Source organism: Zalophus californianus, chromosome 1, assembly GCF_009762305.2.
Source record: "Zalophus californianus isolate mZalCal1 chromosome 1, mZalCal1.pri.v2, whole genome shotgun sequence".
Classification (NCBI taxonomy): Eukaryota; Metazoa; Chordata; class Mammalia; order Carnivora; family Otariidae; genus Zalophus; species Zalophus californianus.
Window position 1 is genome coordinate 89,493,529 of NC_045595.1, and position 22,621 is coordinate 89,516,149.

Genomic DNA, 22,621 nt, shown 5'->3' on the forward strand with positions numbered 1-22,621 from the left:
TCACATATTAGACCACAAGAAAAGTCTCCACAAATTCAGAAAAATCAGTCATACCATGCGTCTTTTCTTTTTCTTTTTTTAAAAGTTTTTATTTTAATTCCACTTAGTTAACACATAGTGTAATATTAGTTTCAGGTGTACAATTTAGTGATTCAATACTTATATACAACACCTGGGGATCATCACAACGTGCAATCCTTAATCCCCATCCCCTATTTAACCTATCCTCCCCCCCGCCGTAACCATCAGTTTGTTCTCTATAGTTAAGAGTCTGTTTTATGGTTTGCCTCTCTCTTTTTTCCCCTATGATCATTTGTTTTGTTTCTTAAATTCCACATATGAGTGAAATCATATGATATTTGTCTTTCTCTGATTGACTTACTTTGTTTAACGTAATACTGTCTAGCTCCATCCACATCATTGCAGTTGGCAAGATTTCATTCTTTTTTATGACTGAGTACTATTCCATTATATATATGTATATCTTCTTTTTTTAATATTTTTAATTTTATTATGTTAGTCACCATACAATACATCATTAGTTTTTGATGTGGTGATCCACGATCCATTGTTTTAGTATAACACCCAGGCTCCATGCAGTACGTGCCTTCCTTAATACCCATCACCGGGCTAATCCATCCCCCCTCCACCCTCCCCTCTAAAACTGTTTGTCTCTCAGAGTCCATAGTCTCTCATGGTTCATCTCTCCCTCCAATTCCCCCCCCCCCATTTCTCCCTTCCTCCTCCTGATGTCCTCCATGCTATTCCTTATGTTCCACAAATAAGTGAAACCATATGATAATTGACTTTCTCTGCTTGACTTATTTCACTTAGCATAATCTCCTCCAGTCCCATCCATGTTGATGTAAAAGTTGGGTATTCATCCTTTCTGATGGCTGAGTAATATTCCATTCTATATATGGACCATATCTTCTTTATCCATTCATCTGTTGAAGGGCATCCCGGCTCTTTCCACAGTTTGGCTATTGTGGACATTGCTGCTATGAACATTGGGGTGCATATGGCCCTTCTTTTCACTACATCTGTGTCTTTGGGGTAAATACCCAGGAGTGCAATTGCTGGGTCATAGGGTAGCTCTATTTGTAAAATTTTTGAGGCACCTCCACACTGTTTTCCAAAGTGGCTGTACCAACTTGCATTCCCACCAACAGTGTAAGAGGGTTCCCCTTTCTCCACAACCTCTCCAACATTTGTTGTTTCTTTCCCTGTCCATTTTTGCCATTCTAACTGGTGTAAGGTGCTATCTCAATGTGGTTTTGATTTGAATTTCCCTGATGGCTAATGATGATGAACATTTTTTCATGTGTCTGTTCGCCATTTGTATGTCTTCTTCAGAGAAGTGTCTTCTCATGCCTTCTGCCCACTTTTTGACTTATTTGTTTTTTGGGTGTTGAGTTTGAGAAGTTCTTTATAGATCTTGGATACCAGCCCTTTGTCTGTAGTGTCATTTGCAAATATCTTCTCCCATTCTGTGGGTTGCCTCTTTGTTTTGTTGACTGTTTCCTTTGCTGTGCAGAAGCTTTTTGTCTTGATGAAGTCCCAAAAGTTCATTTTTGCTTTTGTTTCACTGGCTTTTGGAGATGTATCTTGAAAGAAGTTGCTGTGGGCGATGTCAAAGAGGTTACTGCCTATGTTCTCCTCTAGGATTTTGATGGATTCCTGTCTCACGTTGAGGTCTTTCATCCACTTTGAGTTTATCTTTATGAATGGTGTTAGAGAATGGTTGAGTTTCATTCTTCTTCCTGTGGATGTCCAATTTTCCCAGCAGCTTTATTGAAGAGACTGTCTTTTCTCCATTGCATGTTTTTTTCTGCTTTGTCAAAGATTATTTGACCATAGAGTTGAGGGTCCATATCTGAGTTCTCTGTTCTGTTCCATTGGTCTATATGTCTGTTTTTGTGCCAGTACCATGCTGTCTTGGTGATCACTGCTTTGTAATACAGCTTGAAATTGGGCAACGTGATGCCCCCAGCTTTGTTTTTCTTTTTCAACATTTCCTTGGTGACTCAGGGTCTTTTCTGATTCCATACAAATTTTAGGATTGTTTGTTCCAGCACTTTGAAAAATGTCATTGGAATTTTGGTCGGGATGGCATTGAAGGTATAGTTTGTTCTGGGTAGCCTAGACATTTTAACAATGTTTATTCTTCCGATCCATGAGCATGGAATATTTTTCCATCTCTTTGTGTCTTCCTCAATTTCTTTCATGAGTGGTCTGTAGTTCCTAGACTATAGATCCTTTACCTCTTTGGTTAGGTTTATTCCAAGGTATCTTATGGTTTTTGGTGCTAATGTAAATGGAATCATTTCTCTAATTTCTCTTTCTACAGTTGTGTTTTTAGTGTATAAGAAAGCAACTGATCTCTGTGCATTGATTTTGTATCCTGCCACATTACTAAATTGCTATATGAGTTCTAGTAATTTGGAGGTGGAGTCTTTTGGGTTTTTCACATAAAGTATCATGTCGTCTGTGAAAAGAGAGTTTGACTTCTTCTTTGCCAATTTGAATAGCTTTTATTTCTTTTTGTTGTCTGATTGCTGTTGCTAGAACTTCTAGTACTATGTTGAACAACAGTGGCAAGAGTGGGCATCCTTGTCGTGTTCCTGATCTTGAGGGAAAGGCTCTCAGCTTTTCCCCATTGAGGATGATATTCGTTGTGGATTTTTCCTAGACAGATTTTATGAACTTGAGGAATGTTCCCTCTATCCGTATACTCTGAAGAGTTTTAATCAGGAAAGTATGCTGTATTTTGTCAAATGCTTTTTCTTCATCAATTGAGAGGACCATATGGTTCTTCTCCCTCCTCTTATTAATGTGTTCTATCACGTTGATTGATTTGTGAATGTTGAACCACCCTTGCATCCCGGGGATAAATCCCACTTGGTCGTGGTGGATGATCCTTTTAATGTATTGTTGGATCCTATTAGCTAGGATTTTGTTGAGGATTTTGGAATCCATATTCATCAGGGATATCGGTCTGAAGTTCTCCTTTTTGATGGGCTCTTTGCCTGGTTTGGGGATTAAGGTAATGCTGGCCTCATAGAATGAGTTTGGAAGTTTTCCTTCTGTTTCTATTTTTTGAAACAGCTTCAGTAGAATAGGTATTATTTCTTCTTTGAATTTTGGTAGAATTCCCCAGGGAATCCATCAGGCCCTGGACTCTTGTTTTTTTGGGAGGTTTTTGATCACTGCTTCAATCTCGTTGCTGGTTATTGGCCTATTCAGGTTGTCAGTTTCTTCCTGTTTCAATCTTGGCAGCTTATAGGTTTCCAGGAAGGCCTCCATTTCATCCAGATTGCTCAGTTTATTGGCATATAGTTGTTGATAATAATTTCTAATAATTGTTTCTGTTTCCTTGGTGTTAGTCGTGATCTCTCCCCTTTCATTGATAATTTTATTAATTTGGGTCCTTTCTCTTTTCTTTTGGATAAGTCTGGCCAGTGGTTTATCGATCTTATTAATTCTTTCAAAAAACCAACTTCTAGTTTTGTTGATCTGATCTACTGTGTTTCTGGTTTCTAATTCATTGATCTCTGCTCTAATTTTAATTATTTCTCTTCTAAGGAGTGGCTTAGGCATCATTTGTTGCTTTTTCTCTAGTTCTTTAGGTGTAGAATTGATTGGTGAATTCGGGATTTTTCTATTTTTTTGAGTGAGGCTTGGATGGCTATGTATTTCTCCCTTAGGACCGCCTTTGCAGTATCCCATAGGTTTTGGACCGATGTGTTTTCGTCCTCATTGATTTCCATGAATTGTTTAAGTTCTTCTTTGATTTCCTGGTTGACCCAAACATTCTTGAGCAGAGTGGTCTTTAGCTTCCAAGTGTTTGAATTTCTGCCAAATTTTTTCTTGTGATTGATTCTAGTTTTAAAGCACTGTGCTCTGAGAATATGCAGGGAATAATCTCAATCTTTTGGTATCGGTTGAGACCTGATTTATGACCCAGTATGTGGTGTATTCTGGAGAAATTTCCAGGTGTGCTCGAGAAGAATGAGTATTCTGTTGTTTTAGGGTGGAATATTCTGTAAATATCTATGAGGTCCATGTGGTCCAGTGTATCATTCAAAGCTCTTGTTTCCTTGTTGATTTTCTGCTTAGATGATCTGTGCATCGCTGAGAGTGCAGTATTGAGGCCTCCTATAATTCACGTATTGTTATCAATATGACTCTTTATTTTGGTTAACAGTTGGCTTATGTAGATGGCTGCTCCCATGTTGGGGTATAGATATTTACAATTCTTAGATCTTCTTGTTGGATAGACCCTTTAAGAATGATATAGTGTCCTTCTGTGTCTCCAATTACAGACTTTAGTTTAAAATCTAAATTGTCTGATAGAAGAATTGCTACCACAGCTTTCTTTTGAGGTCCACTGGCATGGAAAATGGATCTCCATCCCTTCACTTTCAGCCTGGATGTATATTTAGGTTCAAAATGAGTCTCTTGTAGGCAGCATATGGATGGGTCCTGTCTTTTTACCCAATCTGCAACCCTGTGCCATTTTATGGGAGCATTTAGGCCATTCACGTTGAGACTGATTATTGAAAGAGATGAATAAATTTTCATTATGTTGCCTGTGAAGACGTTGTTTTTATAGATTGTCCCTGTAAATTTCTGTTGTATATCACTCTTGGGTTCTTTCTCCTTTTATAGAACCCCCCTTAATATTTCTTGCAGGGCTGGCCTAGTGGTCACATATTCTTTCAATTTCTGCCAGTCTTGGAAGCTCTGCATCTCTCCATCCATTCTAATGATAGCCTTGCCAGATAAAGTATTCTTGGCTGCATGTTCTTCTCATTTAGTACCCTGAATATGTCTTGCCAGGCCTTTCTGGCTTGCCAGGTCTCTGTGGATAGGCCTGACGTTATTCTGATGTTCCTCCCTCTGTACGTAAGGAATCTCTTCCCCCAACTGCCCTTAAGATGGTCTCCTTGGTTCTAAGATTTGCAAGCTTTACTATTACATTCCAGGGTGTTGGCCTGTTTTCCTTCATCTTGGGAGGGGTCCTCCTCTACCTCTTAGGACGCAAATGTTTGTTTCATTCCCCAGATTAGGGAAGTTCTCAGCTACGATTTGCTCAAGTACATCTTCTAGTCCTCTCTCTCTCTCTCCACTCCCTCCAGGATTCCAATTATTCTGACATTGGAACACTTCATGGTGTCACTTATTTCTCTGATTCTATTTTCATGGATTCTGTGTTGTTTTTCCCTGGCCTCCTCTTTTCCCTTTTTATCTTTAAATTGTCTTCCAGGTCGCTTATTTGTTCTTCTGCCTCAGTTACCCTAGCTGTTAGATTATCTAGATTGGATTGGATCTCATTGACAGCATTTTTAAGTTCTGCCAATTCACCTTTCATTTCTGCCCTTGAGAGACTCTATGTTGCTATTAATTGATTTCTCCATTCTAGCCATTGTCTTCACAATTGCTAGCCTGAATTCCATCTCCAACATCTTGGTTCTGTCTGCCTCCTTTTGTAAATCTGCAGCGTAAGTCATGATCTCTGAGTCTTTTTATTTTGGGGGTTCCTCCTCCTAGTCATTCTGTTGATGGGTGTTTGAGGGAATGTATAGAGTCCAAATTATTGACCAGACCCCAAGCAAGATACACCTGTTTTCTTGGGACCTTAGGATTGCTGACCTCTTGTTTTCCCAGCCTGTCTTCTGGGGGAGAGGCCTACTGCGCTGTTACTCAGGCAACCCTGTTTGGGCGGAGTTGCCCTGCACCCCTGTGGCCGGGGATGGGCTCAGTGGGAATCAGTTTTGGGGGCTTTTGTTCTCTGGTGGCTTTCCCTGGCAGCTTTCCGTGTCTCTTCTGCGAGTCAGAGCAGAAGCGACTGTTTCCTACCCTCTGCCTCAGAGCAGAGACCGCAGTCTGTTCTTCAGTGAGCTCTCCAGGCCACACTATCTCCATTTCTGTCAGGGTTGCTATAAACTACAGCGTCCTGGGTTGTGTGCCCCCAGACCAGCCTTTAGGTTGGGGCACGTCTCTGCCCTTTGTGGTTCTAAAACCGCCAGCCATTCCCAGTTCGCACACGCGACCCCACCGCTCTGGGTTTCCGCCCTGGGGGCTGCCCTAAAGTCCTATCCCTGCTGCTACTGGTCTGCGAGTCTGTGCCCGGTCCCCAGCACACGAGGCTCTTGCTCCGGCGGTGTAGGATCCCCATGGCCAGGCACCCTCCCACTGCTGTTTATCCTCCGATATCTGCCCGCGGAATCAGGGCTCCCTGCTTCGTACCTCAAAACTAACCACTTGTGATATTCTGTTTGTAGAGATCCAGATCTTCTTATATCTCAGGCTGATTTTGTGGGTGCTCAGAGTGGTCTGGTAGATATCCAGATCAATTCCAGGGACCAGTTGAAATAGGGTCCCCTACTCCTCCGCCATCTTTCCTTCCTCTACCTATATATATCTTCTTTATCCATCTTCTTTATCCATTCACAAGTCGATGGACACTTGGGCTTTTTATATAATTTGACTATTGTTGATAATGCTGCTATAAACATCAGGGTGCATGTATTCCTTTGAATTAGTATTTTTGTATTCTTTGGGTAAATACCTAGTAGTGCAATTTCTGCATCACAGTAGTGCAATTGTTGGATCACAAATTCTATTTTTAACTTTTTGAGGAACTTCCGTACTGTTTTCCACAGTGGCTGCACAAGTTTGCATTCCTACCAACAGTCTAAGAGGATTCCCCTTTCTCCACATCCTCTCCAACCCCTGTTATTTCTTGTATTGTTAATTTTGGCCATTTTTTTTTAAAGATTTTATTTATTTATTTGTCAGAGAAAGAGAGAGAGCACAAGCAGGGGGGAATGACAGGCAGAGAGAGAAGCAGGCTCCCCACTGAGCAAGGAGCCCAATGTGGGACTCGATCTCAGGACCCTGGGATTATGACCTGAGCTGAAGGCAGCTGCTTAACCAACAGAGTGACCCAGGTATCCGTGACCATTCTGACAAGTGTGAGGTGATATCTCATTTTAGTTTTGATTTGCATTTCCTTGGTATGAGAGATATTGAGCATCCTTTCATGTGTCTGTTTGTCATCTGTATATCTTCTTTGGAAAAATGTTTATTCATGTCTTCTGCCCCCCCCCTTTTTGAGAGAGCTGGGGGGAGGCAGAAGGAGAGGCAGAGAGAGAATCTCAAGCAGGCTCCACGTTGAGCATGGAGCCCCATGCAGGGCTCTATCTCATGACCTGGAAACATGACCTGAGCCGAAACCTAGAGTCAGATGCTTAACCGACTGAGCCACCCAGGCACCGGATCTTCTGCCCATTCTTAACTGGATTATTTGTTTTGGGGTGTTGAGTTTTATAAGTTCTTTATATATTTTGGATACTAACCCTTTATCAGATATGTCATTTGCAAATATCTTTTCCCATTCTGTAGGTTGCCTTTTAGTTTTGTTGATCATTTCCTTCACTATGCAGAAGCTTTTTATTTTGATGAAGTCCCAATATTTTATTTTTGCCTTTGTTTCCCTTTCCTCAGGAAACATTTATAAAGAAGTTGCTATGGCCAATGTCAAAGAGGTTACTGTCTGTGTTCTCCTCTAGGATTTTGATAGTTTCCTGTCTCACATTTAGGTCTTTCTTCCATTTTGAATTTATTTTTGTGTATGGTATAAGAAAGTGGTCCAGTTTCATTCTTTTGCATGTAGCTGTCCAGTTTTCCCAACACCATTTGTTGATAAGACTTTTTTCCATTGGATATTCTTTCCTTCTTTATTGGAGATTAATTGACCATATAGTTATGGGTTCATTTCTGGGTTTTCTATTCTGTACCATTGATCTGTGTCTATTCTTTTGCCAGTCCCAAATGCTGGTACTTGATCACTATAGCTTTGTAATATAACTTGAAATCTGGAACCATGATGCCTCCAGCTTTGCTTTTCTTTTTCAAGGTCACTTTGGCTATTTGGGGGTCGTTTGTGGTTCCATCTAAATTTTAGGATTGTTTGTTCTAGCTCTCTGAAGAATGCTGTTGGTATTTTGATAGAGATTGCATTAAATGTGTAAGTTGCTTTGGGTAATATATATTTTAATAATATTTGTTCTTCCAATCCATGAGCATGGGATGTTTTAAGAAACAAAACAAATGAGCAAGGGGTAAAAAAAAAAGAGAGAGAGAGAGACATATAAGAAACAGACTTAACTATAGAGAACAAACTGGGGGTTACCAGAGGGGAGATGTGTGGGGAAATGGGTGAAATAGGTGATGGGGATTAACGAGTACACTTATTATGGAGAAAAAATAATAACAATAAAATAAAATAAAAATAACATAACGAACCTGTTACATGTGAACACAAATAATGTTATTACTATGAAAAGATAATTATCTTTTCTGAAACAAAAATATTAATGAATGTCATTGTTTTACAATTTTGCTACTGTCTTTAATGTCTTTATAAAAGACAGCTGGACTCTCATCTCTGCTTCTGTTTTTAGTCTGTTGCAATATGTTGTTTTGGTTAAAGTATATATGGAAAATCTGGCCTCACCCAGATATGCAATTGGAAAAGAGAGGAGTATCTTAAAAGTCTTTTCAGATAATTGTGGAAATTCTTCTTTGCTATTATACCAAAATTCAGCAAGTGGTAATTTCTTAAAGGTTACCTACAATGTGGAATCTGAAACCATATCAATGATGATAAATTCATATATCAATATATGAAATAAATGCTTCATATACTAAAATTAATTAATCTATCTTGCACTTTCAGTGAATCTTGCATATCTAATAACATGCATTGTTCATTTGGAAAACATTGATTGACTGAGTTTTACCACTCTTTCAAATGTTGACACATTTCACTATACAATCTATAAAAATCACATTCATTAATATCAGCACTGATCACATCAGAAAAGTCTAAGTATTGTGAGGCAGTCAAACTTGTGACAAATACAATTTTTCCAGAATTCTGATTTTTATTTGAGTGTTCAAATTTTACCATTGACCACACATACTGTGAGTTGTTTTTCTTGAAGTGACAGTCTCACTTTGTTCATTTATTGAGAAAATGTCTGTCAAGTACTCAGGTCTAAGTAACCATAGTTTAAGTGCCTGTTGTTCTTTCAAGTAAAAATGGTGCTCCATGAAAACAGGGTGCAGCTCAGCTCACAATCCAGTCACCGAAATGCTTTTTCTAGAGATGACCATTGTACTTCATTGTGCAACAGATGCTTTATGCATACTTCCCATTTTGTCATGCATAATATTAAATAGACATGCTCAAGGCTCATGACTAATAAAGTTAGTCATTTTTACTGCTTAATCAAGGACATTCTCAAGTAAAACTCACATTTTTGGTTTTTTTTTCTATGAGTAGATGGGTAAAGAATACAATGACCAATGCTACTGTTTGCACAAGCAGCTTCCCACCATATCTTTTGTACCATCAGTACAAATGTCAGTACAATAAAAAAAGTAAATAACATCTTCAATATTAGCATGAAAATAGCTTTGACCTTGTAAACCCCATAAAATGGTCCCAAGATTCCAGGGGTCTGAGGACCACACTTTGAAAGCCAATGGTCTAGAAGGAAAGATAATTACACAAGTACATAGGTGCGCTGGCCCACGCCAAGGGGTTAAGGAAGGGTCATGGTTATGTAAGTTTAGATCAGAAATATATATGCCAATAATCCAAGTGAATGAGGAAACTACAAGAGGTTTGTTGGCTGGAACTTGAAAGATCACAGAGAGAGCAGCAAATTGTGGGGCCAGAGAGATGGGCAGGGCCAGCCTGTGAATAGCCTTGCAAATGCATTCAGGGCATCACATTACTTCTGATTATTCCTGAAAATGTTTAACCTGAGTCTAATCATGAGGATACAACCAGAAAAATCTAATTTAAGGTACATTCTGCCAAACAACCTGCCTGGACTCTTAAAAAGTGTCAAGATATTGAAAGATAGAAAAAGGCTTAGGGAAATGTTCTGAATTAAAGGGGACTGAAGAGACACGGCAACTGAGAACATTACATAATCCTTGATTGGATCCTGGATCAAAAATAAATAAATAACCCAACAACAACCATAAAGGACATTACTAGGACAATTAGGGAGATTTGAATACAGACTGAATATTAGGTAATAATATTGTATCGGGTTTAAATTTTCTGAATGTGAATACCATATTTTGGTTGTATAGGAGAATGTCTTTGTTCTTAGGGTATTTAGGGATGAAATATTATGATGTCTGAGATTAATTCAATTCTCAAATGACTCATCAAAAACTTTGTATATATATACAGAAAGAGAAAGAGATAAGAGCAATATAGCAGAATGTTAATAGTTGATGAGTTTAGGTTCAGGGTTAATGGGCATTCATTTTACTATCCTGCTTTTTTTCTCACTTACATTCTTTGAAACCATAATTTTAATGGCCACATCACAGCTACTGGAAAAAAATATTAAAAATTTCCCTACATAAATTTTTCATTCTTAAGGTTCTCTTCTAGTCTATATACATATGTAAATAGAATTTTTGACATAATTTGAAAGATTGAAAGCTTCTTAGGGGCAGGAGTCACTTGGAATAAGTACAGAATCTAACCTTGAATCAAAGTGATGTCTCACCAAAGGTGTTACCCAGAGTAGGGGATAGCCCAGTGAAAATTTTGGGTTGTGGTATTTATTATTTCTGGATTAAAGAATCAATGGAAACTGGAATCTTAACATTTATTTATAAAGATAAGAGAATGTTGGGGCACCTGGGAGACTTAGTTAAGCGTCTACCTTCGGCTCGGGTCATGATCCTGGGGGTCCAGGGATCGAGCCCCACGTTGGGCTCCCTGCTCAGTGGGGAGCCTACTTCTCCCTCTCCCTCCTGCTCGTGCTCTCTCCCTCTATCTCAAATAAATAAATAAAATCTTTAAAAAAATAAAGATAAGAGAATCTTCACATATCAAGGCAAATAGTCTTTGGCTAATGATAGCAAGTAATCATCTATATTTGAATGTATCCTAATTAACTTTAGCTTTACATATGTACCCACTGTCCTACTTGGTAGAAATTTGTTCACCACTAAGTTTCTTTGTGGCATTCCCATAGTGCCCCTTCTCTGTGTTGTGGTCATGGTATTGGTGTAGTTCCTGGATTACCATAGGCAATAGCAGAATTCTCTAGTACCTGGCCTCACCCCCTACACTCTGTTTTAAGATTCTTCAAGGCTCTGGGTCAAGATGAGAAAAATGAGGAGTTCCCTCTCCTTTCCATTCCAAGGACTGTCAAAATTCCTCCCTTGAGCTTTTCTTTATTACAGGATTATTAAGAGGAGAAACAACTATTCTCTTTAGGGAAAATCATTACCGCTCTTGCTAGGGACAAATTTTATCTTCTTGGCCCCCCAAAAGCAATAGCAAATTAGTTCAATCTTGGCTGGACTCCCATAGTCTGATTCAATCTTTCTTATCCAGGATTTTTGGAGTGACAGATACCACATCAATGTAAATAGGTCAACTTAACTCACCTAAAATTAAAAAACAAAAACGTTTTGGAACAAAAAGCCACTGCTCATGTTCCAGTCAGTTTCAGGCTGCTTATTTGGGAATACTGAGAAATAGAGGGAGACAAAAATTGTAAAATCAGGTTACTGCACAGTGTCCAAATAACAGCCTCCTTGCCAGTCTCCCCTCCTTTAAATTCACCATAATGAGAGATTCCCTTTGATTTGAAAGCAAAGGTTCAGCTAAAATAACTGGCTATACGGTTGCTTTCCAAACAGGTATGTACCAAATGATTAAGAGGATTAGTGTTTAGCTTCAAGGCTATTTATTTTAGTCCTGAGTGATGCAGACATTTCTCATAAACATGAAGACCTTGGTGGGGAGTATGTGTTGTGCATTCAATTATACATTTAGCAAATTATGGGTATTCTATATATTGTGAGTATAGCAGTTAAATGTGTCCCAATCTAAAACTATATCTTGTTGATGGCACCAGTGGAATAAACAAATACATGTCTACTTCATTAAACTTAAATTTATTTATGATGTTATAGGTATAAATAGGGTTATTGTTAGAATTGTGTACCCCTGTGGTTGTATCTTTCTGTAAAAGTCACCCAGCATCTCATGTCTTCTAAGATTATCCTGCACTTACCATGTTTGCTTGAGAATAAAGAAACTATAATTGCTGGAATGAACTCTGTTGGGAATGGAGGGAACTCTATGCTTGCCTTCAACTACCCATGGTATTCTTTATTTATTCTTCCAGTTCTCCCCTCTTCTAGGGACTCTCCTCACTCCCAGTATGTATAAGATCCTGGGATCCATTATTTCCTTGGTGTGGATTAGAATTATGTGCTCTGAGAATATCTGTGCAACAGGGGAGGAGGGAGAACTTGAGGAAAACATGAGGAATGTTAATAAACAGTCTGATGGAGGTAAAATAAAAGTGTTTCACAGAAATTAACATAATAATACAATGAAGAAGCCTGTTCAATAGTGTTTAAAAGTCATAGAGCTTAATTTAATTTAAAAAAGATTAGGAACATTGCCAAATGGCCACATGTTTGTAATATATATATATATATATTCAAATGAAAAAGAATAAATGGTTTAGCTTTAAATATAATTTCTGACAAGACTCCTGCTAAGCTCTCCAACAAGTTATGATCAGAGAAGAAGCCCAGTAAATTTGGAGTTTGGTTGAGTTTAAAATCTGATTTTAAGATTAATTTATACTTAGGGCTGTTATGTTGTTATTTCTCTTTTCTGATATCTAAATAGAACAGCAACTGTGGATCGAAGCTAATGGTATAAGTAACAATGAGGTTATAACAGTGAAGTTTCCCTGTTAAGGAGCAAGGAGAACCCATACTTTTAAGGAAAATTTCACATTCATGAGTCTTTTCTAACATTCTCAAGTAAACTTGGCTGTCCCCTACTTGTCAAGCAAAGTATATTACTATGACTCTATCATAAATGTTTCATAATGCATAGCAATTACTTACCACTCCCTACAATTTATTGTAGGTAGCTCTACTCTGTGCCAGACATTGGGAATATGAGGTTGAAGAAAGTACACACCCAGTCCTCAAGGGAAGACAAACATAACAACATGTCAAATGGGATTTTGCTATTGCCTTAATATTATGCATATATATTCTAGAGAGGGCATGGGACATCTCCACAGGAATTGCTAAGAGGTAGCAAAGTCAATCCTGTGACTGACTCCTAGCCCCTCATTTAAATTCAACCTATGAAAGAGAGGCCTAGATAGTTTTTTTAAATAATTTATTTGAAAGTAATTTATAATAGTTGAGAACTTTCAGGTAATTCCCCTCTATTCCCCATTAGGGAGAAAAGGGAGATACCTACTGCCTCCCTTTAAGACAAGTTGGAGCTGTGGGGCACCAGGGGTACAAGAAATATGTCCCTTGGACTTTAATAGGTCTAGAGACTGATCTACATCTTACTTGGAGGCTGGTGGAGGAAACAGCAATGACATTAAAAAAAGAGGTGGTTGCAATAGGAATGGCCCATACTTCCAGAGTTTGTTGGGACAAGGGTACAGAAGTTTATTGGTGGGCCAAAAAGACTCTGCAGAAGGACTGCCATGCTGGAGTCACCCTGAAAGGGTCCGTGTGAGAGGGATGACCCTCAGGCTTCCCTCACCTTGAGGGTATTCTGCTGGAGAGTAGAATCTGAGGAGTGAAGAGGTTTATAAACCAGTGAATGTCTAGTTAGTGAGATCATATCCATGAAAATCACTCAAGAATATACCATTATGTGTTGTGAAAGAGTCAGCATTTGGCTGAGAACATTTACTTGCCAAATGAGAGTTACAAACAGCATCAGTTAAATAAATAGATTTTTGTTTCTTTTCTTCTCATACCTCTCTCTGACCCTATTCTTGGAGGCACTGTAAGCAGAATCAGAGAACAGGGTGAAAGATGGAAATGCTGATATTGAATTGGACTGCATTTCTTAATATCAGAAAAAAAGGCTGTCCTTTAACACCTGAAGTTATTAGAAGTGATGGGATATACCCTAGATGTTACCAGGAAAAAGGACAGGGAGATCTGCCAGTGTTTGAAAGCCTTGGTGGGAGAAAACAAAGAAAAATTCAACTCATTGAATGTCAATCAAACAAACAAACAGATAATTATAAAGGAACTGCATAACTCTTGTTATACAGACGCATGTGGCCTGTCATGGGGTAAACATGGGGCACCAGGTTGAGTCTCAGGGGAGCAGTGAATGATTCCTAGAATCAGTGAGTTCACATAGCAAGTAGGAGTTTGCTAGGTAAAAAGAGTGAAAGATTAGAGGAGAAGTGCAGCAGGGCAAAAGGAGGGGCAGGTGCAAATTTCTAGAGGCAAGAGAAACAATGACCTGTTTTGGAGAATTATAATTCAGTATGTTTTGAGTTTAGATTCTGATCAGGGAGCAGTGCAAGGTCATGAAATAAATACTATAATAAGAAGGTTGAATGGAATCCTGGGGTCTATGGGAATCCATGAGGTAGCCTTTTAAGCAGGGAAGTAGTATTGTGAAAGGCTACTCTAGCTGCTGTGTTCTGAGACACCTGGAATTGGGGCAAACTTGTTAAGGAGCTTTAACAGTAACCAAGATGAGGGATCCTGGTAGTTCAAACTAAAACTAAGGTAATATCAGTGACAGTGAAGAGAAGGTGACAGATAGGAGTACTCTTCAGGAAGTATCATCTAAAAGACTTGGTGAGCAACTGAATGACAGGGTAAGTAGAAGGAACATGTTTCCATGTTTCCAGCTTGGCAGCCAGATTCATTCAGTGAATTCAGTAATTTTTTTCAACTCTTCCAAAAGGCCAAGCACTGTTAGGAATGTTGGGATACAGATTTTGTAGTAATTGGCAGAGTAATTGGATCACAAAGGAAATGGAAAGAATGAGCATAGCTAGCTCTTTTTTAATAATTTGGTGGTTGTGGAGGAGGAGTGGGAGGGTAGTAGGTAGAGAGAGATGAAAAGTTGGGAACAGGTTTTCCTTTTTAAGGATGTTAATGACTGTGCGTGTTGAAATGCTGCTGGAAAAAGGCTGGGAACAAAGTTGGGGAGTGACATCCTGGGGGAGGTGGGATGGGATGGGAGGAACACTGGTGAGGAATTGATCTTCGAAGGACCATTCCACTGGGACCAGATATGAGAAGAAAAGATGGCACAGGTGTAGGCTAGTTTGTAGGAAGAAACCTAGCCAATGGATGGAGTTTCAATTATCTGCTGAGAGTGAGGGCGGGGAAGAGTGAAACAATACAGGGACTCATGAAATAACCCATGAACAAAACCTATCCTTTTGTGAAAACTACACTAATTGAGTTTAAATAAATAAATACCATGATAAACTGAATAAGGAAGCAAAAAAAAAAAAAACCCAATAGGAATCATATAAATAATAAATTATCAACAAATAATGAAATAAATATTAGTAGAAATTGAAACAACCATGAGATATAATCTCCTTTATCAGACTGATGAAAGTTTAAAAGGTGATAATGCTCAGTGTTCATGGGGATTTGGGGAAATCTTATCGGTACGACTATAAAGGGCACTACCATTTGGAAAGCAATTTGGAAAAATATGTCAGAATTAAAATGTGTTTGCTTTGACCTTAGGATACTAATTCTAAAAATTTATGCTAAGGAATTAATTGAATAAGAGCATACAGACATTTGTGCAGAGATGGTCATTGAAGCATTGTTTTTATTAGTAAAAATAGAAAGCAAAAACAATATGGATACTAATATTTATTATATATTGTATTTACCATAGCACATAACCATACAATGGAATGTTATGCATCACTAAAAATAATGATAGTGATCTATAGCTATTGACATGAAAAATAACCACAGTATATTAAGTGGAAAACTGGTTAAAATGTAATAGTTTATTTTCCCAGAGTTGTAAAAATATATATGCATAGAAAAACAGTGACAGTAATTATTTCTTGGAGAAAATGTTTCCAATGGTTTAATTTTCTTCTATAAATCTTTTGGTATTGACTGATTTTTTTTTTTACAATTTACATATTTTTTGTCACTTCTCCCCCTCATAGTTTATATATATTTTTGTTTTAGAAACAATAAAACTAATGCCATTTTTGTTCTACAAAAAAATAAAAATAAAGTACTAATTAAAGAAATTTTTTAGTACTACCATTGCCTTAGGGTGAATCACCAAATGACAGTTTAATATACATCTTTCAGTTCTCTCCTACCTATTATGTGTTATAAAAAGTGTTTCCTAATCTCTCGACTTATAAGTTGGGGACCTGGCCCAGTGAATTTTCATCATTGTGGTCTCTGGTTAGGCCTGTTTCTAGGAGGGCAATGTCAAACAAAATCAGAGAAATTGTCAAGTCCAACTAAAACCCCATTTAAAGCTGCCTGGTTGTGTAGGGAAAGGTCCATCATGGTTGACCTGCTGATGATGTGGCTCATCTTCCAACCAAAGGTAGAAGAACCAGTTATTGTTATAAGATGTTCTTCTGTCAGCCACATAAGAGGCTTCATTTGGAGTCGGGGATGTGTCACTGGTAATGCATAGATAATGACTCCTGCCCTCTCATTTTATAAACCCAGTTTGCTGCTGACAAAGTCTACACCAGTAGAGTCATAGTTGACAATCACAGGCATTGCTCTCCTCTGGATATGTGTGGTGGAACACCAACATGACCAATGCATGCTTGAGATGGAGAGTAGTTCTTCTCATGAGTCTGTTTCCAAATAGGTATTTAAAAAAATAGTTTAGTCCTATGCAGTCCACTTGTCAGAATAAACAGCCAAGTCATTGGCTACAATTTGTATGAACCCGGTATTGACAAATGTACATAGTAGGCTCATATTTACAGAAAGACAGAGACCCACTTGAAGATGCTGTTTTTGGGTTGAGTTTGATGGTCATTTATTGATAGGTGAACCATGCAATCTGAGAGCTAAAGGGACCTTAGAAATTCTCTAAGTCTTCATTTTATCATTAAGGAAGATGGGCTTTATGACTTACAAATATAATAGGGGTAATAACAGTACATCAGTAACAAATTGCAAAAACATGCTTTTGGTGTTGTAATTTTATATAACAACTAATATACTGTTTTATTAATGTGGTATCTTGGTTGGGCATACGATTTTTCTGGCTCACTTTTCTGCAAATTCATTTGTTAGGTCATAAAAATTTAGACTTTTAGCAACTTAATTTGCAATCAATATAAATCAAAGTGACATCAGTAGCTCTTGGTAAATGCAAAATTGCAAATAATTTTTGATAATTTTTCATTTTGAGGAAGATCTTTTTGTTGAGCAATTTTTGTGGGACAATTTTTCTAAAAACATTTAACTCTATACAAATCAGCTTCATCTGAGTCTGAATTTAATTTCAAATATACATTTATACAATGGCATTTTAATGTTTCCTCTGACATTTTCTGTAATTTGCAGAAACTGAAAATGGCTTCATGATTTGTATATGATTCAAAATACTTCTTTATACATACTATTGCTTTATATTTATTTATAAAGAAAAGATAATTTAAAGTGTTTCCTCATTAGCAATTAGCTCATTTGAAGCTTTGTATAAAAACAGTTTTCCTGGCACCTAGGTAGCTCAATTGGCCAATCATCTGACTCTTGATTTCAGTTTGAGTCTTGATCTTGGGGTCCTAGGATCGAGCCCCATGTTGGGCTCCACACTCAGCAGGGTGTCTGCTTGAGGATTTCTCTCCCTTTCCCTCAGCCCCTCTCCCTGCTCACGCTTGCATGCTCTCTCTCTCTAAAAATAAATCTTTAAAAAAACATTTCTTTTCCATTGAATGCAGGAATTTTTAAATTTAATTTCTAGGAAGGCATCCATTTCTTGTAGGTTGCTTAATTTATTGGCATACAGTTGTTGATAATCATTTCTAATAATTGTTTCTATTTCCTTGGTGTTGTGATCTCTCCCCTTTCATTCATAATTTTATTAATTTGGGTCCTTTCTCTTTTCTTTTGGATAAGTCTGGCCAGTGGTTTATCAATCTTATTAATTCTTCAAAGAACCAGCTTCTAGTTTCGTTGATCTGCTCTACTGTATTTTTGGTTTCTAATTCATTGATCTCTGCTCTTATCTTAATTATTTCTCTTCTAATGCATGGTTTAGGTATCCAGTTCTTTAGGGTGTAAAGACAGTTGGTGAATTCAGGATTTTTCTATTTTTTTGAGTGAGGTTTGGTTGGCTATATATTTCTCCCTTAGGACCACCTTTGCAGTATCCCATAGGTTTTGGACCAACATGTTTTCGGTCTCACTGGTTTCCATGAATTGTTTAAGTTCTTTGATTTCCTGGTTGACCCAAACATTCTTAAGCAGAGTGGTCTTCAGCTTCCAAGTGTTTGAATTTCTTCCAATTTTTTTTCTTGTGATTGAGTTCCAGTTTTAAAGCATTGTGATCTGGGAATATGCAGGGAATACTCTCAATCTTTTGGTATTGGTTGATACATGATTTGTGACCCAGTATGTGGTCTATTCTAGAGAAAGTTCCATGTGCACTCAAGAAGAATGAGTATTCTGTTGTTTTAGGGTGGAGTGTTCTGTATATATCTATCGAGGTCCATCTGGTCCAGTGTATCATTGAAAGCTCTTGTTTCTTTGTTGATTTGCTGCTTAGATGATCTATCTATTGCTGACAGTGGAATATTGAGGTCTCTTACAATTAACGTATTATTGTCAATATGACTTTATTTGGTTAACAGCTGGCTTATGTAGTTGGCTGCTCCCATGTTGGGGGTATAGATATTTACAATTGTTAGATTTTCTTGTTGGATAGACCCTTTAAGAATGATATAGTGTCCTTCTGTGTCTCTAACTATGAACTACCAAGACTGAAACAGGAAGAGACAACCTGAATAGACCAATAATGAGTAACGAGATTGAAGCAGTGATTAAAAACCTCCCAAAAAACAAGAGTCCAGGGCCTGACAGATTCCCAGGGGAATTCTACCAAACATTCAAAGAAGAAATAATACCTATTCTCCTGAACCTGTTTCAAAAAATATAAACAGAAGGCAAGCTTCCATCTATGAGGCTAGCATTACCTTGATCCCCAAACCAGACAAAGACCCCATCAAAAAGGAGAATTTCAGACCGATATCCCTGATGAATATGGACGCCAAAATTCTCAACAAAATCCTAGCTAATCGGATCCAACAGTACATTAAAAGGATCATCCACCACAACCAAGTGGGATTTATCCCTGGGTTGCAAGCGTGGTTCAACATTCGCAAGTCAATCAGTGTGATAGAACACATTAATAAGAGGAGAGAGAAGAACTATATGGTCCTCTCAATAGATGCAGAAAAAGCATTTGACAAAATACAGCATACTTTCCTGATTAAAACTCTTCAGAGTATAGGGATAGAGGCAACATTCTGCAATTTCATAAAATCCATCTATGAAAAACCCACAGTGAATATCATTCTCAATGGTATGAAAAGCTGAGAGCCTTTCCCTTAAGATCAGGAACACAAGGATGTCCACTCTCACCACTATTGTACAATATAGTACTAGAAGTCCTAGCAACAGCAATCAGACAACAGAAAGAAATAAAAGGTATTCAAATTGGCAAAGAAGTCAAACTCTCTCTCTTCGCAGATGACATGATACTTTATGTGGAAAACCCAAAAGACTCCACCCCCAAATTACTAGAACTCATATAGCAATTCAGTAATGTGGCAGGATACAAAATCAATACACAGAAATCAGTTGCTTTCTTATACATTAACAATGCAACCCATAGAAAGAGAAATTAGAGAAATGTTTCCATTTACAATAACACCAAAAACCATAAGTTACCTTGGAATAAACCTAACCAAAGAGGTAAAGGATCTATATTCTAGGAACTACAGAACACTCATGAAAGAAATTGAAGAAGACACAAAAAGATGGAAAAACATTCCATGCTCATGGATCAGAAGAATAAACATTGTTAAAATGTCTGTGCTGCCCAGAGCAATCTATACCTTCAACGCCATCCCGATCAAAATTTCAATGACATTTTTCAAAGTGCTGGAACAAACAATCCTAAAATTTGTATGGAATCAGAAAAGACCCCAAATCGCCAAGGAAATGTTGAAAAAGAAAAACAAAACTGGGGGCATCACGTTGCCTGATTTCAAGCTATATTACAAAGCAGTAATCACCAAGACACCATGGTACTGGCACAAAAACAGACATAGACCAATGGAATAGAATAGAGAGCCCAGATATGGACCCTCAACTCTATGGTCAAATAATCTTCGACAATGCAGGAAAAAATATGCAATGGAAAAAAGACAGTCTTTTCAATAAATGGTGCTGGGAAAATTGGACAGCTATATACAGAATGAAACTTGACCATTCTCTAACACCATACACAAAGATAAACTCAAAATGGATGAAAGACCTCAATGTGAGACAGGAATCCATCAAAATCCTAGAGGAGAACATAGGCAGTAACCTCTTCGACATTGGCCACAGCAACTTCTTTCAAGATACATCTCCAAAGGCAAGTGAAACAAAAGCAAAAATGAACTTTTGGGACTTCATCAAGATAAAAAGCTTCTGCACAGCAAAGGAAACAGTCAACAAAACAAAGAGGCAACCCACAGAATGGGAGAAGATATTTGCAAATGACACTACAGACAAAGGGCTGATATCCAAGAACTATAAAGAATTTCTCAAACTCAACACCCAAACAACAAATAATCAAGTCAAAAAATGGGCAGAAGACATGAAAAGATACTTCTCCAAAGAAGACATACAAATGGCGAACAGACACATGAAAAAGTGTTCATCATCATTAGCCATCAGGGAAATTCAAATCAAAACCACATTGAGATAGCACCTTACACCAGTTAGAATGGCAAAAATGGACAGGGAAAGAAACAACAAATGTTGGAGAGGTTGTGGAGAAAGGGGAACCCTCTTACACTGTTGGTGGGAATGCAAGTTGGTACAGCCACTTTGGAAAACAGTGTGGAGGTGCCTCAAAAATTTTACAAATAGAGCTACCCTATGACCCAGCAATAGCACTCCTGGGTATTTACCCCAAAGAAACAGATGTAGTGAAAAGAAGGGCCATATGCACCCCAAAGTTCATAGCAGCAATGTCCACAATAGCCAAATTGTAGAAAGAGCCAAGATGCCCTTCAACAGACAAATGGATAAAGAAGATGTGGTCCATATATACAATGGAATATTACTCAGCCATCAGAAAGGATGAATACCCAACTTTTACATCAACATGGATGGGACTGGAGGAGATTATGCTAAGTGAAATAAGTCAAGCAGAGAAAGTCAATTATCATATGGTTTCACTTATTTGTGGAACATAAGAAATAGCATGGAGAACATTAGGAGAAGGAAGGGAAAAATGAAGGGGGGAAATCGGAGGGGGAGACGACCCATGAGAGACTATGGACTCTGAGAAACAAACTGAGGGTTTTAGAGGGGAGGGGTGTGGGGGGATGGGTTAGCCCGGTAATGGGTATTAAGGAGGGTATGTATTGAATGGAGCACTGGGTGTTATGAACAAACAATGAATCATGGAACACTGCACCAAAAACTAATGATGTAATATATGGTGATTGACATAACAATAAAAAAAAGAAAAAAAAATAAAATATAATTAAAAAAAAAAACTAATGATGTAATGTATGGTGATTAACATAACAATAAAAAATTAAAAAAAACTAATGATGTCATGTATGTTGACTAACATAACATAATAAAATAAAATTTAAAAGAATTTTTTAAAAAAATAAATTAATATCTATTTCTAAAAGCCTATAGATATTTGTTCCTAATACTGCAGCAGTTTTTAAAACCAGAGACTCTAAATTCTTTGAAGCCAAACAACTCCCTGATATGCCATATTGCAATGCCCATTTTATGTGGTTTTATTTTGTAATAATTTACTGACAAATTTTACTGCACACATGCCTCTGTTCCTGTCCCAGTGTGTAAGCTGGAGAATTAACATGTGTGCAGATGATATAAGAATGGGCTCTGGAGATGGACAGGCAAGCTGATTTCCCATTGCAGTCCTGGTGCTACTCCATGCAAAACCCCTCCTCTCTCCTGGAGTCACCCACTACTACTGCTTCTGCTATTTTTGCCATTACTGCTAACATTTTGGGCCTGCCCAGGTCTCTTTGCCCTAGCCTCCTCTTTGAGGTCCCACGACAGCCAAGACTACTGTGGGCATGCGTCCAGGTGCTAGGCAGCCAGGCCAACTGATCCACACTCTCATTGCTTACTGCTTGCTATGTTTTGGACCTGAATTCATGCCTACACACCAAGATACCTGCTATATCTCCTCTGCCTGTATACACATTCCATTGTCCCATCAGATTTCACCCATGAAACACAAGTTCAAAAATCAAAGGGCAACAGCAGAGCATTAAGCCAAGCATGGGGCCATTTCAAAAAGCTGCACCCTCTGCAACTGTATAGGTTGCATGCCCATGAAGCTGGTCCTGTTCACAACAAAGAATGATCCAACTCAAAATGTCAATAGGACCAAGGTTGAGAACCTTGCTGTAGATTAGTTTTTTCTGGTTTAGATTTCATGTAAATAGAATCCAACGGTACTTGCAGA